General features: G+C 38.6%; 1 long non-coding RNA gene across 2 annotated transcripts; it reads left to right on the top strand.

The window, feature by feature from the left end:
• The first annotated feature begins 1,439 nt into the window (after positions 1-1,439).
• On the top strand, positions 1,440-4,102 carry LOC113039438 (uncharacterized). Of its 2 annotated transcripts, none has more exons than XR_003274999.1 (3): positions 1,440-1,541; positions 3,811-3,873; positions 4,041-4,102. It is a non-coding gene; the product is annotated as an uncharacterized LOC113039438 (long non-coding RNA). The 2 variants fall into 2 exon arrangements; XR_003274998.1 differs by having other exon boundaries at positions 4,020-4,088.
• Positions 4,103-19,335: the final 15,233 nt, after the last annotated feature.

Below are 19,335 nucleotides of genomic sequence, written 5' to 3'. Positions count from 1 at the left end.
AATCGACCATGGTACCTGACGTTGTTTCAACGTTGAATCAACGTTGAAATGCCGGCTGGGGGGGGTCGCGAATCATTTGAATCAGTTCGGGAGTTCGTAGCGGAATCGCGAATCATTTGAGTCAGTTATGGGGATCGCGAATCATTTGAGTCAGTTTGGGAGATCGGAGAGGGATCGCGAATCATTTGAGTCAGTTCGGGAGTTCGGAGTGGGTTCGCGAATCATTTGAGTCAGTTTGGGGATCGCGAATCATTTGAATCAGTTCGGGAGTTCGTAGCGGGATCGCGAATCATTTGAGTCAGTTATGGGGATCGCGAATCATTTGAGTCAGTTTGGGAGTTCGGAGCGAGTTCGCGAGTCAGTTTGGGGATCGAAAATCATTTGAATCAGTTCGGGAGTTCGTAGCGGGATCGCGAATCATTTGAGTCAGTTATGGGGATCGCGAATCATTTGAATCAATTCGAGAGTTCGAAGCGGGTTTGCGAATCATTTGAATCAGTTCGGGAGTTTGTAGTGGGTTCGCAACTCATTTGAGTCAGTTCAGGAGTTTAAAGCAGGTTCGCGAATCATTTGAACCATTTCGGGAGTTCGGAGCGGGATCACGATCATTTGAATCGGTTCGGGAGTTCGTAGCGGGTTCGCAAATCATTTGAATCAATTCGAGTGTTTGAAGCGGGTTTGCGAATCATTTGAATCAGTTCGGGAGTTTGTAGTGGGTTCGCAACTCATTTGAGTCAGTTCAGGAGTTCAAAGCAGGTTCGCGAATCATTTGAATCATTTCGGGAGTTTGGAGCGGGATCACGATCATTTGAATCAGTTCGGGAGTTCAAAGCGGGTTCGCGAATCATTTGAGTCAGTTTGGGGATCGCAAATCATTTGAATCAGTTCGGGAGTTCGGCTTTCTTTTAGGGTGGCATTTGCCACCCTATGCCACCCCGGTAGATCCGACCCTGTTTGGAAGGCAAATATTGACAATGATTTTTAGAACAAAAGCTTATACTATTGACTGAAAACAGGTTTTAGCCCACAGTTTCAGTCTTTCTTTGTCTGTTCTTACATCTGTATTTGGTTTGTTTTTATTGTTTTTGCTTAATAAAATGCCTGCCTGAAGATTTGATCTGATACTTGTTTTAGTGAGCCAACACCTGACACATAGTGAATGATTTCAGAACTGTTTTTGTTTGTTCCCCAGATGCATTTGGTGCCGAGACAGATAAAGTCAAAGTAGTTTCAGTGAAAGAGGGAGAAAATGTTGCTCTGCGTAATGGTGAGACTGAAATACAGAAAGGTGATAAAATACGGTGGATGTTTGGAGAGGAGCGCACGCTTTTAGCTGAAATCCATATGAAGAACAAAAATCTTTGAAACTTATAACACTGACGATAGGAGATTTGGTTACAGTCTGGAGCTGGACAAATATACTGGATCTCTCATTATCAGAGACACCAAATCCACACATTCCGGAGTTTATCATCTGAAGATCACCAAGAAAGGCGCAACAGTATACAAGAGATTCAAGGTCAATATCAACGGAGGTGGTGGTGAGTTAACATTTTAAACATTGTCATGTTAATACAATGTTAGACATGCTTTTGTAGTACCAAGAAATTGTCCCAGTTTTACTTGATAGACTGTTTTTATTTGCTATTCCAGAGCGAGTTTTCCAGATGTACCATTTTATACTGTAAAATGTTAACTAAAAGAAACATTTAAAATGCTTTTGAACAGGAAGAAAGAAGAGAAGTCTCTGTGTTGAAATGATTTAGACTCCTATCAAATACTATAGTATGGACAATTCTTAAATAAATCATATCCATCTTTTCAGTAAAATGTGGAACCACTACCAAAATTTTACTGCGGTTGAATTGCACCCTTTCTGATTAAGTACACAGCTTTTCTGCTGAGGATACAGAATAAACAAAACACGTTAGTGAAAACAAAACTCTTTGATCAACGATTTTAATGACATCATATTAGGGGTGTCACAATATACCAGTACTGACGATAATCATGATATTTAAATACAAAGTTAGGAGTGTCGCAATATATTGTGACAACCAGTGTTCGGGGTAACACTTTACAAGTAACGCTACTTATGTAACCCGATTACTTTTTTAAAGTAACTAGTAAAAAAATGCTCTACGTTTCAATTTACAAGTAAATATCTGAGTAACTATTTCAAAAAAGTTACTTTGTATTGCCATTTATTAACTGACAAGTCTCCTGTCCCCATCTCGGGAGAAATCGGATGTACAGAGGCGCTGTGTGTGCTTTGTCAACATGATGTAGTTCTACACTAAATGTGAATGTGCATTAATTCATCCCACAAGCAAAAAAACTGATTTAGTATTTATCAAAATGAATTAAATCAGTGAAATGCAAACTCAGAATATTACACAAACCTGCAATAATTAAACATGTTAAATAACACAAATGTATAATTTTATTAACTAATGTATTTGCTGCTGACCTTTGATGATCCAGTTCAACCATACTAATAAGCAAAAAATAATGTGTAAGTAATGCAAAAGTAATGTAACGCATTACTTTACATAAAAAGTAAAGAAGTAGTTCCTTTTTAGGGAGTAACGCAATATTGTAATGTATTACTTTGAAAGTAACTTTCCCCAACACTGGTGATAAACATAATGCATACAATGAAAAGTACCCAGTAAACTCTCATGTGTAATTCGTTTTTTCATACTTGATCCTAGAGGGCACCCTTGCGCAGAAAGTTAGCAAGCGAGAATCATAAAAAATAAGAAAACAAATTACTTTTTAGGAATTCCTTGGAATGCGAAGGCATCAGAATATTGCTGCAGTTGAATACAAGGAAATGTTTGACTGATTCTGAAGAGTATTAATGCAGGGTTGTAACAGTATATGCTTTTTGTTTAAATTTTGTTCTGCATGTAATCAATTAATTTACTGGACAAACAATGTCATCTCTGAATTAGTTTCGGGACCTGAATGGTTCATGCAATAGAAAATCAATCATTATCTAATCTTGTTTATTATTACAAATGTCTCAGCTAAACCAAAGTCCATTTAAGACAAGCGGCTGTGCCTCTTGGGCATCATAAAAGCAGCTCCTATCTTTTTGATCTTTTTGATTGAACTCTTAAATTTCAATCTCGTAAAACCTGTTCCTTGCATTCAAAATCTTGTTTTTCATGTTAGACCAACCAATACACTTACTATTACTATTGGGGTTGCACTTTCTCCCATTTACAAATAATAGGAGTGCACCATTTATCTTCATATAAAGTCTTTGGCTAAACTATTAAAATATTTATGAGGCCAGGTGCAAACGTAGAATCTAGAGCTGTAAAGCTTTGACATCCATAAATTATGGCCCAATCTATCCATTACATTTCCTCCTGTGTAAAACTCCTGTAAAGTATTTCTGATAAAATGGCCAAATACTCTGCTTCAAACAGCAGACAGGTACATGTTAAGCCAGCTTCAGACTACACATATTGTTTGTTCGGCCAATTTAGTGAGTTTGTTGCTAGATTTAGCAACTTCCCCAACCCTTTAGAGACTTTTTCAGTTGCTTAGTGACAAATCTGTCGGCTGATGTGAAGTATGATACACTATAGAAGATAAAATGATCAATTCTTGCATCCTGATTGATGTTCACCAATCTTCACTACATCCTTCATATAGTACATCAAACAGATTGTGATAAAATCTGTATGCAGCATGTGTCACACTGTTACAAGCTTTTGATTTTTATGGTTTTAGATTTTCTTTAAGTTTGATAAAGTTAATTACACATTTTAGACTTCTCTTATTGAAATATTTCAGAACAAGCACCTCCCAAGAAAATCGGACAGAAATCTCTTCAAATTCGTGATATTGTAAAAACTTGTAAGTAAATATTATGATATACATAAATCCATGAACATGTTACTTCATTTAAAGGCTACAGGAAAACATATGAATAAGCAATGCTTTGCTACACTTTAAAGTATTTATTACTGTAATCTGTGTACTGTTTCTCTTTTTCTTTTTAGTTTTTTGCTTCATGTTTGCAGGACTGATTGGACTCATAATCATTACATGCTGTTTCTGGTATTCAAGACTTCACTAAAAATGTTATTTTCCATTTATCTTGAGAATAATTAGTTGTTGAAAGAAAGTGTAAAATACAAAATCTCAGAAAAGTTTATTCTTAGAAAGTATTGTTAATCATTTGTCCATAGATACAATTTGGTTTGATATTGTGTTTTCTAATCAAGTGAAATTTTAATTTGTTTTAGGTGTCCAAGTATATTTTAACGCCACTATCTTCAACCAATCAAATCACAGCTTCGGTAAAAAAGTTAACACAATCTGAAAGTTTACTGAAATATAAAAACATAAGAGATAATAATCTTGGTGATATGACATGATCTTTGTGTTTCATTACAGTCATCATATCCTGTCCAAAGAAAAAGGTTAAAGGGATAGGTCTAAATAAACAAATAAATAAACAAACAAACAAACAAATATTTGGTCATCATTTACTCCCCCTTGTGTCAGTCCAAACCAGTAGGTTTGTTTTTTCTTTGGACATAAAAGATTATCGATTAATATTTCGCAGTGGAAACTATGCAGGAGTTTTCTATTACAGAGTGTCTATTTACACAAATCATATCACATCAAAGGTTTTTTTGTTGTTTTTTTTTTTCGATTAAAATGAAGGAAATAATCTAATTATTTTAAATAAAGTATGGGGTATGGTTGAAGTTGATTTTACCAATGTGACATTTTATTTAAAACCTGTTGGATATTGACTATATCCCAGGGATGGCGAACGTCAGTCCTGTACAGTTTTGCTTCAACCCTAATCCAACACACCTGAATAAGTTATCCAAGGCCTGAAGGGTTACTAGAAAGCTAGAGGCAGGTGAATTTTAATTAGGTTGGGAGCTGAAATCTGCAAGGCTGCGGCTCTTCAGGACCAGGGTTGGCCACCCCTAGGTAAGGTAATGTATTAGCTAAGATAAAAGACTTAGCTTCCCCTGTATCTCACAGGATTGATACTGGTCGGCCAAGTGAGTCAGCTAAAAGAGACCCAGAACCAGTTAACAGGGAGCGTTGGTAGCCAGCATCCTAGAGCTGTGGAAATGAGTGGTCAGAGACAGAACCAGCATGAGAAATAGCTGAACTGTTGCATTTTTCATGTGGAAATCAGGTGACCTGGATCTAAGCAGTAAAAACAGACAAACTTGCGGTTCAAACGAGTCAGCACAGATTTATCTTGCTCCGATTTCTCAGAGAGATGAACAGATGACATTACCCTCTCTGTCTGCTCATCAGAGTATGTGAGCGGAGTGGAGTGGGAGCGGAGTGTGGAGTGGAGCGGTGTGATTTTGACAGGAGCGAGGAGCGGATTTTATAAAAGTCGGAGCGTTGTGGTTTTCACTCGCTCCAAGAGCGCTCCACCACCGCTCCATCACAAGTACAATTCATGCCAATGGCCCGTAATATAACTGCATATTTAGCAAGTATTCATGTTAAACATATTTAACTATAGCTTGATACAGATGGATCTCTCAAATCAGAAGGTTACAATGACGACAATAGCCGAGCGGGAAGTTATAGATTAGTTCTCAAGGAGTTTGTCTGTTCCTTTTACTGAATATTTTTGGGTCGAAGCATGATTTAAACAGTTACAGCACATTCACACGCAATCACTTTCGCGAAAATGCATTCAAAGAAATGTAATCTTACAGTGTTACTTCATCTGTATCTGATTTTGAATGAGCAGAAATCTGTAAGAAATGCATTGATCTGTAGATAAAATAAAAATGTACTGTTATTTTCATCACAAACAAAATTTGCACAGCAGAATACAGTAATTATATTAATGCTGACATCCGTGTTATTAGTTTGGCATGTGGTAGGAAAAAAGTTTGCACACAATAGCCTAAACCACTTTGAAACACTCCTGTTATTTTATTTTTTTATTTTAATATAGGCTACATTATGAACATAACATTTCAAACATACTGAAATACTTTAGCCACGGAGCGAAGGCGGAGCGGTGTTTCTGGTATCACTGAGCGCGGAGTGGAGCGGGAGCGGGAAATTGTGAACCCGGAGCGGAGCTGGAGCGGAGTGATTATTAAATGCTCTGAGCGTGGAAGGGAAATTGTTGCCACTCTACTCCACTCACATACTCTGCTGCTCATTCATGAAATTATGGTGTCTAAACTAATGTGTAGAAGAAAATACTGACCTGTGTGTAAGTGAAAACTCATTACATTGTTCTCAGCAATACAGTTTTTAAACTTCAAGCAATAGGAGTTCTTTGCAGTTGTTGAAGACTGTTAACCCTAAAAGCTAAACACTATACCAGTGGTTTTCAACCTGTGGTATTGCAGGTGGGCCGCCAATTACTATTAAAAGAAATAATATTGTTAATATAAGTAAAAATGTCTAAGTCATAATATTCCACTATTCGAGCTCGCTGATTGGTTTAAGAATAAACCACCAATTTATCTTAGATATTTTTGCTGCATATGCTATAGAACAACAAATTCAAACATGCATAAATGGCTGTTGTGTTTCCTCCTGACTGCTTGCTCCGCTGACTGCCTACCCGCTGCCGAGCTCTGCCTGGATCTTGTTTTCCCGTTTTGCTGAGCGTCACCAGCCAGAGTTATTTTCTGTTCATTTCCAGTCCATTCTAGGGCTGTGCGATTAATAGAAATCATCATAAAATCACGATTTGAGCGTGCGCAATTTCTAAATCGCTTTATAGCACGATTTTCCGCGGCCTGACCTCAAAGGAAATCTGCGTGCGGACAGAGAGATTCACGCTCATGCATTATTTTAATATGCTTTCGCGTTATATTTATGCGCTCTCGCTGCTGACCTCATACACATATTGTATACACACTGCAAACATCTGAGGCAGGGGATTTTTTTTTTTGCCATAAGTCTATACATTTTGTTACATCTTTTCTATAGTGATAATTTTGACTTATGTCTGTTCTAGAGACGTTACAATTTTTTGATAAAGCTCTAATTGGTTTTCTTTTGGGAATATGTTTCAAATTAATCCTGAATGCATTAAAAGCATATCGGTGTGTGTCACAATCGCAAAATTGATCAAAGAAATCACGATAGTTATTTATTTTTTTGTCCACATCGCACAGCCCTAGTTCATTCAATAAAAACAGTTAACAATCTAGCTTCTGAGTACTTAGTTATTAACCCAACAATAGCGGGGTCAGTTAATTTTTTTGAAGTGGGCCGCGCAAACATATGTGTGTGGTTGTGTGGGTCGCGAGCTGAAAAAGGTTGGGAACCACTGCACTATACTTTTCAAACAGGGTTCTCTTTTTGTCAGGAGAAACAGGCTGGATTCAGTTGCGGATTTACACTGTGCTTTATTTAAGCAGATGAGACAGAGCAGATGAGTAACGTTCCACGGTTTAGCTTGTAGGGTCAAGGAATGCCAGCACCCGAGTAAGAGAATGAGAGGTCGAAGCAGATGAGACAAAGCAGATGAGTAACGTTCATCAGTTTAGCTCGTTCGACAGCAGAGACCGGGGGAATGAGAGCTGGAAGATTCTAGGAGCACTGCGTTTGTGAGAACAGGACACTGGAGCCTGAAGACAAGACATGACAAGGTGAGTACACAGACCAGTTAGTAGATCAGAGCTATTGGTATGAGTAACAACAGTCTGACAATGAACAGAGAAACACAAGGAATTATAAAGGGTTAGAAATTAGAAGAAATGGAGATCAGGTGGCAAACAATTAAGGTAACAATGGAGAAACACGGAGGGTGGGGGGAAACTCAAATTAAACAGACAGACGTGGTGAGCTGTCAAACCATCCAAACACACAACACATATTCACAACCCCAAAAGGCAGGTGATTAGCCCCGAACCCGACAGTCACCCGGCGCCTCCAGGAAGGGGCCTACCTCAATGCCGATGGAAGTCCTCAATCAACGAGCAGTCCAGAATGTCACGGGACGGCACCCAGCCCCTCTCCTCTGAACCATAACCCTCCCAGTCCACAAGATAGTGAAACCCCCTGCCGCGGCGCCGCTCATCGAGTAATCTCTTAACCGTATAGGTAGGAGATCCATCCACAAGATGAGGGGGTGGGGGTGGGGCAACTACAAGCAGGATTAAGGGGGGAAGAGAACACCGGCTTGACCCTAGAAACATGAAACACCGGGTGAACCTGACCAAGAGTAGGAGGAAGATTGAGCCTGATCGCCACCGGACTAACCACCTTGGTGATGCCAAATGGCCCAATGAATCTGGGTGCCAGCTTACGAGAAGGCGCCCAGAGAGGCAGATCCTTGGTAGAAAGCCAAACCTGCTGACCACACACATAGGCAGGAGGAGAGGACCGGCGACGATCGGCTGCAGTCTTGGTTCGGTCAGAGGTTTGGACCGAAATCCTCCTGACTTTCTCCCAGGTGCGACGGCAGCGCTGGACGAAAGCCAGGGCAGATGGAACCACTGTGTCTGGTTCCTGTGACAGGAACAGAGGTGGGTTATAACCAACGGCACACTCAAAAGGAGATATAGTTGACGTGGCCACAGGAAGGGTGTTATGAGCGTATTCTGCTCAGGAGAGCTGCTGGCACCAGGAACTCAGATTGTTGGATGTTAGACAGCAGAGCATTCTTCCTAGATCCTAGTTGGCCCGCTCACACTGCTCATTGGTCTGGGGATGAAAACCTGAAGACAGACTCGCAGAGGCCCCAATCTGTCTACAAAATTCCCTCCAGTACCGGGAGACGAACTGGGGACCCCTATCTGAAACCACATCCACCAGCAACCCATGGAGATGGAAGACGTGATCCACCACCAGTTGGGCGGTCTCCCAGGCGGAGGGCAGCATTGGAAGGGGGATGAAATTAACTGCTTTGGAAAAGCGATCCACCACCGTGAGAATCACAGTGTTACAGTGTTAGATAACATTAGAAATACAATAGCGAATGTAGATTCTACAGCGTCTAACACTTCAGTTTCATCCATCGCACCCAAAGATAAACTGCAGTGCTTTACAACCATAGGACACGAAGAACTAAATAAACTTATCACTGTATCTAAACCAACAACATGTTTATTAGATCCTGTACCCACTAAATTACTGAAGGAGCTGTTACCTGTAGCTGAAGAACCGCTTCTCAATATCATTAACTCGTCGTTATCTTTAGGTCACGTCCCAAAACCATTCAAGCTGGCGGTTATCAAACCTCTTATTAAGAAACCAAAACTAGATCCTAGTGTACTGGCAAATTATAGGCCTATTTCAAATCTTCCATTTATGTCTAAAATTTTAGAAAAAGTTGTGTCTGCTCAATTGAGCACCTTCCTGCATAAAAATGATCTGTATGAAGAATTTCAGTCAGGTTTCAGGCCCCACCATAGCACAGAAACTGCACTTGTTAAAATTACAAATGACCTTCTCCTTGCGTCAGACCAAGGCTGCATCTCATTTCTAGTCTTACTTGATCTTAGTGCTGCGTTCGACACCATAGATCATGACATACTCATAAATAGATTACAAAACTATACAGGTATTCAAGGGCAGGCTCTAAGATGGTTTAGATCCTACCTGTCCGATCGCTACCATTTTGTTTACTTAAATGGGGAGTCATCTCATTTATCATCAGTAAAATATGGAGTGCCACAAGGATCCGTCCTAGGTCCCCTTCTGTTTTCAATATACATGTTGCCCCTTGGTAATATTATTAGAAAATACGGAATTAGCTTTCACTGTTATGCTGATGATACTCAGCTATATATTTCAACGAGACCAGATGAAACTTCCCAATTATCTAAGCTAACGGAGTGTGTTAAAAATGTAAAAGATTGGATGACAAATAATTTTCTCCAATTAAATTCAGATAAGACAGAGATATTAATTATTGGACCAAAAAACACTACACAGAATCTTGTAGATTACAATCTGCAACTAGACGGATGTACTGTTACTTCCTCTACAGTCAGAAATCTTGGTGTTATATTAGACAGCAATTTGTCTTTTGAAAATCATATTTCCAATGTTACAAAAACTGCATTCTTCCATCTTAGAAACATTTCCAAGCTACGAAGCATGTTATCTGTTTCTGATGCAGAAAAGCTAGTTCATGCATTCATGACCTCTAGACTGGACTATTGTAATGCACTTCTAGGTGGTTGTCCTGCTTCGTCAATAAACAAGCTACAGGTAGTCCAAAATGCAGCAGCTAGAGTCCTTACCAGGTCAAGAAAATATGATCATATTACCCCAATTTTACAGTCTCTGCACTGGCTACCTATTAAGTTCCGTATCAGTTACAAATTATCATTACTTACCTACAAGGCCCTAAATGGTTTAGCTCCTGCGTACCTAACTAGCCTTCTACCACGTTACAACCCATCGCGCACCCTAAGGTCACAAAACGCTGGACTTTTGGTCGTTCCTAGGATAGCAAAGTCCACTAAAGGAGGTAGAGCTTTCTCACATTTGGCTCCCAAACTCTGGAATAGCCTTCCTGATAATGTTCGGGGTTCAGACACACTCTCTCTGTTTAAATCTAGATTAAAAACACATCTCTTTCGCCAAGCATTCGAATAATGTATCTTTTTAATTGTGAGTGTAGTTGCATCTGATCAAAGGTGCATTTTTATTCATTACCTTAGGTTAAACTAATCTTACTTTGATGGATCAGCAGCTATGCTAATGATGTCTGTATTTTGTTTCTATGTTTCGCCACAGGATTTACATCCCGTGGTAACTAGGATTTACACAAGCTCCAGTCTGGATCCAGAACACCTGAGAAGAGATGATGCTGACCCTCAGAGGACCTCAGATGATGCTAACCCTGAATCAACAAACAGAACTAACAATTATTGCTAAATGTGTGACTGCATCATATAATAACTTAATTAATAATATTGATAGTTCATCGTCTAGCGGACTACGTCTTGTATTATTATTATTATTTTTATTTTTTCTAAAATCCTGTCAAATATGCACAAACTACTAGCTACTACTAAATATTGTAGAAACATAATTTTCTGTAAAGTTGCTTTGTAACGATTTGTTTTGTAAAAAGCGCTATACAAATAAACTTGAATTGAATTGAATTGAATTAATTATGTCACCCAACATGCTGTTGACGAGTCCCTGGAAAGCAGATGAGTAACGTTCATCAGTTTAGCTCATTCGACAGCAGAGACCGGGCACTGCGTTCGTGAGAACGGGACACTGGAGCCTGAATACAAGACACGACAAGGTGAGTACACAGACCAGCTAGTAGATCAGAGCTATTGGTACAAGTAACAACAGTCTGAAAATGGACAGAGAAACACAGGGAATTATTAAGGGAAGAAATGAGAAGAAATGGAGATCAGGTGGCAAACAATTAAGGTAACAACGGAGAAACAAGGAGGGCAGGGGGAAACTCATATCAAACAGACAGACGTGGTGAGCGATCCAAACACACAACACATATTCACAACCCCAAAATGCAAGTGATTAGCCCCGAGACCCGACACTTTTCTCATGCCAATTCAACAAAGGTTTGTTTGGGTGTTTTTCAAAAATCTTTTATAAATAAAGTTAGTATTCCAAATGTAATAAATCAATGAGGCTTTAAGGTCTGAATGATAATGGATTTTATTGATATACATATGGAAAACGGTATAGTAAAGTGAGATCTTAGAGAAAGAGGCTATAATCAATAAAACAGTTCGAAGTGGATTTAAAAAAATATGTCTCACTCTGCAAATGGCACAGAGAGATATGTTTTCATGTGCTTTCATGTGTTCAGCCAGTAGAGGAGCATCACTGCCTTATCAAATATGAGAGATTCAATTGTACATATAAAAAAGCATGTTATATTAAGTGTGAGCAAAGCAATCTTGGTAATTTTCAGTATTTATCAATATTTTGAGCGTTAATGTGAGAATGTGTTGCTGTTTGTTCTCAAATCATCTTCTAATGGGGAAATGAGCTGTCAATAAATACCAGCAGATTAATATAAAAGTCATTTAAGATTAATAAATGATTAAAATGGTAATATTAGAAATTACATCATGATCTAGGTTTCTTATGTGAGAAAATGTGCTCGATCTTGTTCAGCTCTTCTGGATCTGATGTCATAAACCAGAAGAACAATAGCAGCCACAGCAGCCACGCCCAACAGAGCAGTTAGGACCAATCGGAACACAGCTTCAGTAGAACCACAACAGTGTTCAGAGTCTGAGGAATAAAAACATCAAACTGAGATCAGCTCAGTCAATAAACGTTAATATCAGCACCAACATCAACTAATATCAGCTCTGCTGTACCTGAACATGGTTGACAGAGTTTGCTGATGTCCAGATGTGTGGTCTGGTTTGTGATGGGATTGTTGATCACACAGCTGTAGCTGTTTTTCTCCTGATATTCCACCTCCAGAGGTAGAGAGAGACTGATGCTGAGATCAGACACACTGATGCTGGACAATAAACTGTTTCCTTTGTACCAGGAGAGAGTCACATGACCCACATTCACCATTGAGCACAGAAATGAACATTTGGTCTTTGACGATACTGATGATGAAGAACAGTCTCTGCTAATGACAGGTACAGGTGGACTAGCTTGAAAACATCAGAGAATAAAGATAAATGAGGATAATATTAAAGACAATAAGGAATAAACAACAACAGTTTCTGCAATTTCACAAATGCTTTACTCATTAATAGAAATAATAAAGCTGTAACAAATTAAACTCACCATAGACTGTAAGACTGAATTTCCAGTATTTGGCCTCGCTGTAGGTCTGCAGTTCATAAAGTCCAGAGTGTGCAATTCTGATGTCTGCGATGGTCAGAGATCCAGTTTTTTTGTCCAGCTTCAGTCTGTCTCTGAATCTCCCATCATTATAATCAAATATAGTAATGTGGCCAGCCTTTACATTTATATGAGCTATTAAAGAATTGATGAACACCCACTGAAACACATCTTCCTCTAATCCAGTAATATCAGAGTTTAGAGTGACTGAATCTCCCTCCAGAACTGACACTGACTTCACTGCATCTGTAACACCTGAAGAACAAACAGAAACAACATGGGGTGTAGATTAATAATCTCAATGCTGTGGGATTAAAACATACATCTATTTTATCTAATCCAGAGATTTAACCCACCATAGACTTTAAGAGTGAACATTATCATCATACGTGTGGTATCTAGTTTATAAGCTCCAGCATGTTCAGATCTGGTGTTTGTGATGGTCAGAGATCCAGTTTGCTTGTCCAGCTTCAGTCTGTCTCTGAATCTCCCATCAAGAACATCATCATACACAGAGAATCTGTCAGGCAATACATCAGCTATTATGGTGTTTTTATTTCCAAATGTCCATAGAATCAAGTGATCTGTCTGTATTTCGGTAAGACCAGCGTTTAGAGTGACTGAACCTCCCTCCATCACTGACATTCGCATCAGTACATTTGCAACGCCTGGAAAACAAACACAAAACAGATTATGATCTTTAAATAAGTCTATTGTGATTTACTGAAATAGTTTGCTATTTTTAATTCATTATTTTATTATTTTTTATTTCATTAGATTTTATTTTTTGCATTTTTGCTTTCATTTATACAGAATGGTATAAAGAGTAGAAATGAAGTGAAATGGGAGAAAGACAGAAAGGAAGACAAGCACAACTGCTCAATGTGGCAGACTCTAATAAAAAATCAAACGGGTAAAACACATTTTCACCACCATTGACAGTGAGAATGAAACTCTTGACCACGCTGTTGATCTGAAGTTTATAACGTCCAGAATGTTTCATTTTGATGTCTGTGATGGTCAGAGATCCAGTTTCATGATCCAGCTTCAGTCTGTTGCTGAATTTCCCATTGTCATCAAATACAGTGTAGACGTTAGACACTTTTAAGATAAAAGCTATTAAAGCATCTACAAACATCCACTGAATGGGACCATCATCTTCTCTTATTTCAGTAAGACCAGAGTTCAGAGTGACTGAATCTCCCTCCATCACGGACACTGACTTAATTTCATCACCAAACACAGCTGAAGAACAAACACAAACAGGGTTTTAGTAAACAAAGCTTACATTCGAAACAACAGCAACAACAGAAGCAAAATGGCGTGTGGATGAATACTTGTATCTTTGTGACGATTAAACAATAAAACATTTGAAACAATTATATAACTCACCATAGACTTTGAGAAAGAAAAACTTCTTCATACAGTTGATGCGTAGTTGATAACGTCCAGCATGTTCAGTTGTGATGTTTGTGATGGTCAGAGATCCAGTTTGATCGTCCAGCTTCAGTCTGTTTCTGAATCTCCCATCAAGAACATAATCATATACAGTGATGCTGTCGGCCCGTTTATTGATTTCAGCCAGTAAAGTGTTTTCATGATAACACACCCACAGAATCAGACTATCATCCATTATTTCAATAAGACCAGAGTTTAGAGTGACTGAATCTCCCTCCATCACGGACACTGGTGTCAGAATATCACCCAACTCACCTGGAGAGTTTATCACAGATTAAAGCTTTAAAATCACTTGATCTTGATTTAATGCAGCTTTACTAAAGTACTTTTAATAATTTACCAGAACTGAAGCCATAAAAACACATTTCAAACTCACCATCCAGACGCCAGAAACACAAACAGAACAAGACTAATCTGAGAAACATTTTCTTCATCGGTTCTCTGAAAAACCCACAACAGTGATGCATAAAATGTCTGAAAACACTCACAACTGAACTGTGATCTGGATGTGACCTCAGTCAGTGTTTCCGCTCACATGTCCATCTCCTTTATCGTCATGAAAATCAACGAGCTTTTGCTGATTTTACATTTTCACATTAATTCTGGGCCTGATTGAAGATTAATAGCAGAAGAGTGGCTAAGTTACACAAGGACACCAGGGTATCTTCACATTTTTTAACAGCAAATTTAATGACTTTTAAGACCTTTTTAAGTCCTCTAAAAGGAAAATTTAAGACTTTATCTAAACAAAAAAAAAAAAAACTGGAAAATGTTCAGTCCGACAACACAGATTGATGTGGCGAAGCATTAGTGTGGCCCAACACATCACAACCACGCTCAAGACAGGTCAAAGGGGCGCGGAAACTTTTATACCGAGTGCTGATTGACCTTACAACCCTGACATGGTTGACTATGTACAACTATCAGCCTTTAAGGTACTTCAGGTAATTTCTAAATTCTGGCCCCTCATAGCAGTTTGAAAAAGACATGGAAGACAGCCCCAGGACATTGCAAAAGCCCATTTCATCATACTTGATCTAAATTATGGTTAAATGTTGAGCTGGGTTTAGGGGTTCTCCCCCAAGAAAAATGTTGTTCAGGGTCTGATTAGTGTTTTCTATGTCATTTCAGACACAGATAAATGCAAGCACATTCAATAATCTATGCATAGACCTAATGAATGACAGACAATTGTAGGAAAGATCAGGATCAGAAATTTATTGCATGTTCCAGTTGTAGGAGATCCATGACTTTCCAATTTACTGTGGGTCCATCCATTGACACAGAAAGCATGTTCCTTGAAATTAAGTTCCTTGGTGCCCTCCTGAAATTATAAAAAAATAAAATCAAAACAAAGTCCACCTCAAGAATGATAACATTTTCATTCATGTTCACTCAGATTAGATGGTTTGTCTAAAGTAGTGATTCTCAAACTGTGGTCTGGGGACCACTGGAGGTATGCCAGATTACCAAAGAGGTCTGTGAGCAAAAGTCATCAACCAAAAATGACTGACATGGACTGTGACACCGTTGAACATTTCCAACTCACTTCTCATGACTTGTTTTCTAATCATGCACATTATTAGCAGGTGAAGTTAGCCATGGTTTTAGAAGACTAAAATGGCCTGCATTTTTACATGCATTAGGGATGAACATTAAGCCAAATATGTTTTTTATATATATATATATATTTTTTTTTTTTTGGCTAAGTGGTCCTTGATTTGAAAGAAAAAATGTTTGAGAAACAAGTTTAGCCATAATAGTGAATGCTCACAAATTGGGCCTATCTGATAGGGTTCAGTGTCAACGTTGTTAACCTAAAATTGGGAAGCACAAAACAGATATTTGAGTCTAATTATGAACTGGGCTACATTATTTAATTCAATTAATTTTACTTTTCACATAAAAAATATGCAAGAAGCATAATGCATATTGAATGCTTTATACAATAAAGTTATTTACAGCACTGCCTTCCATCCATAATGCAGTAGTCCTATGCCTAGATGTCACCCACCCACAACATTTTTTTAACTGATTGGCTGGGACAATATATCGATGCATTTTGAATCGAGAAATTATTCTGGATCGATTCCAATTTTTCTGAATGCATTTCGATTCTCTCTCTAATAGATTCTTAGTTTAGTTTTTAACAGCAGATGCCACTGCGTGATTTATATGCCTTACACACACCACTTGAACCTACTATAAAATAATAATTAATAAAGTTTGAAAAGGTTGAAGCGAAGTACAAGGGTGTTTGCAGTGGGGCATTTACATTAATCTCGCGTCATTAAAGCAATATATCAATTACATACTCAGACTCAGCAGAACGCACGAGCGCTCTTCGTCGTGAGCATTTGAGTGTTCGGTTAAAAACCAGGGGGCAAGGAACTCGACCGGATGTTGAAGTCGGGTGGGGGCTGCCATCTTTTAGCAGAACTTCACTTGCGTTAGCATTCCCATTGACTCCCATTCATTTTGGCGTCCCTTTGACAGCGAATAACTTTACATCTGAGGCGTTTAAAGACGCCGTTTGTCCATTATTTATTTCTAAAGATACACGACAATGTATAAAGGGCTCCATTACCTTCTATGTTACATTATGGCCCCGTATAAACAGTTTTTGTAAAAAATAGGCTAACGATTGCGTCATAACCACTCGTCTCTCTGTTGCATTACCGTACAGACAGGAGGAGAAGCTCGCAGGCAATTAACTTAATATGGCGTACTGGCGTTACATTTTAAAATACTATACAAAATAATTAATCAGAATACTTACTCCTGCTCACTCACGACAAAGAACTCCCCGCTCAAGCTCGCCGTCTCTGCAAGATTAACGATGGCAGTTTGCACGCACAGCCACTTAGAAGATTTACATCTGTCAGACAGGTTGCTGACGTCCTCAAGCTTCGTTTGAGTCTGCGCGTCAGAAACGGAAGTGCTAAAAAACGCTAAAAATGGGCTTCACTTGTCTCAATTGAGTTCCAATGGGGTCGCTGTGTCCATTTCTTTTACTGTCTATGTTAAAAACTAGCCTAGAGCGCCATCTGCAAAAACTAAGCTCAGAATCAATTCGCAACGCATTCGAAAAAAATTTAAATCAATCCAAGAATTGTGACGCATCGATATATTGTCCCAAATATTCATTAGGAAATAACAAAAACACATGAAGCATTTTAACATATTCAAATAATTTTAAATGTTACTTTTAGAGTCTTACCTTAAAGTGCTCCAGCAAGTCTTCTGCCGTTGAGGGGCTCAAAAACTGAGAACCAAGATAGCGAGACCTGACAATCGTGGTCCACAGCTTTATCGTCTTCGCCCATGCTTGCGATTTCGCAAACTGCCGTGGTGGCGAACCATCAACGCAACGCGTTCATCAATCACTTACTCGTATGTCACCTATGGAATGACGTAGGTTGCACCCACGAAGTGCTGCCCCCAAATGTTGCGCTGGTCAAATTGCGGTTGAAAAAATAAATAAAAATGACGAGTCGGACATGAAATTTAAGATCCCACATGAAATTTAAGACATTCATATGGAAAATTCCAGGATTCAAGACATTTTCAGACCTTAAAAATCGAAAATTGTATTTAAGACATTTCAAGACTTTTTAAGGACCCGCGGGGACCCTGGACACCCTAGCTCAGCCAAAAGCATGTTTGCACGTGTTCAGTGTTTATAAAGCTTACAAACGGTTTATCAAACTAGCGCTAAGACTACAGTGGTTCCCACTTTGGCGGTCCAAAATTAAGAGCTCCAAAACATTTTCAGTGTAAACTTGAACAGAGAAAAAAGTCTTTGCACTTTGTACCTGGAAATTAACGTGGACTCAAACCTGTGTCCAGAAAAATGCTGGAAATGACACTAATATGGAAATAATGTGTAACTGGGACATGTTGCGTATCCCAAATGCATGTTAAACTCACAGCAGAGATGGAGTTCACTGGATTCACTGTGTACTGATACGAAGATGTTAACTTCCTGTTGCATAAAATCAATACCACATTTGCAATCATGCTGATATTCAAGAAAACAGCACTGTCGCTAGCATGATATTCCTTATCAAATGATATAAATAAAAAGTTTTATATATGTTTAAATATAAAAGATCATATTTAATATGACAAAGTCATTTCAGGGTGATTTAATGGCACTGATAATAGGTTAAATCACGCAGTGAAAGCATGCACATGCACTAGTTTATCGTACTAGAAGGGAAAAACCGCTTCACCCACAAACTATTAACACATACTAACATGCAGCAGAAGCTGTTTATCTACCTAACAGATCAAACCACGTTACTGTACAGATAAAAGAGAGGAAAACCACTGCAAAGTCCTTTTGACTCAAAAACCAGTGAATCACATTTATAAGGTTTACTTGTGTTGTACAATGAGTGTAAATGAATGAAAACATTAAGTCAACTGTAAATGTAATTGTTCGTTTTGAAAAAACACATTTGATTACCTGAGACATTTGGCTTGGCGGATGCACTGCTGAAACAAGAAACATTAACAGACTGTGATGAAGATCAGTTATTAGCATTCTGTGGTATATTAAACTGGCATCACATCACAAAAGAATCATGTATAGTATGCATCAAACATCACACCACATTAGCTGTGAAAAAATCTGATCACAACAGGTTTAACAAGCAATCAAGCGTTTTTGAAATCCTCTTTTAGAGTGGAAATGAACATTGATACCAGGAGGTGAATATATAAAGTCATTATAAATAAATGGAGATTCAATTAATTAAATGTCAATCACTGAAATCACATCGTCATATGTGCTTAATATTATACAGTCCTGGATCTGATGTCACGAACAAGGACAGTAGCCACGCCCACTGGAGCAGAGAGGGCCAATCAGATCACAGCTTCACCAAATCTGAGGAATAAATACATCAGCTCAGATCAGCTCAGTCAATAAACATTAATATCAGTGCCGACATCAACTAATATCAGCTCTGCTGTACCTGAACCTGGTTGACAGAGTTGAGTGATGTCCAGATGTGTGGTCTGGTTTCTGATGGGATTGTTGATCACACAGCTGTAGCTGTTTTTCTCCTGATATTCCACCTC

Source organism: Carassius auratus, chromosome 22, assembly GCF_003368295.1.
Source record: "Carassius auratus strain Wakin chromosome 22, ASM336829v1, whole genome shotgun sequence".
Lineage (NCBI taxonomy): Eukaryota > Metazoa > Chordata > Actinopteri > Cypriniformes > Cyprinidae > Carassius > Carassius auratus.
This window is presented reverse-complemented; position numbering and strand designations above follow the sequence as displayed.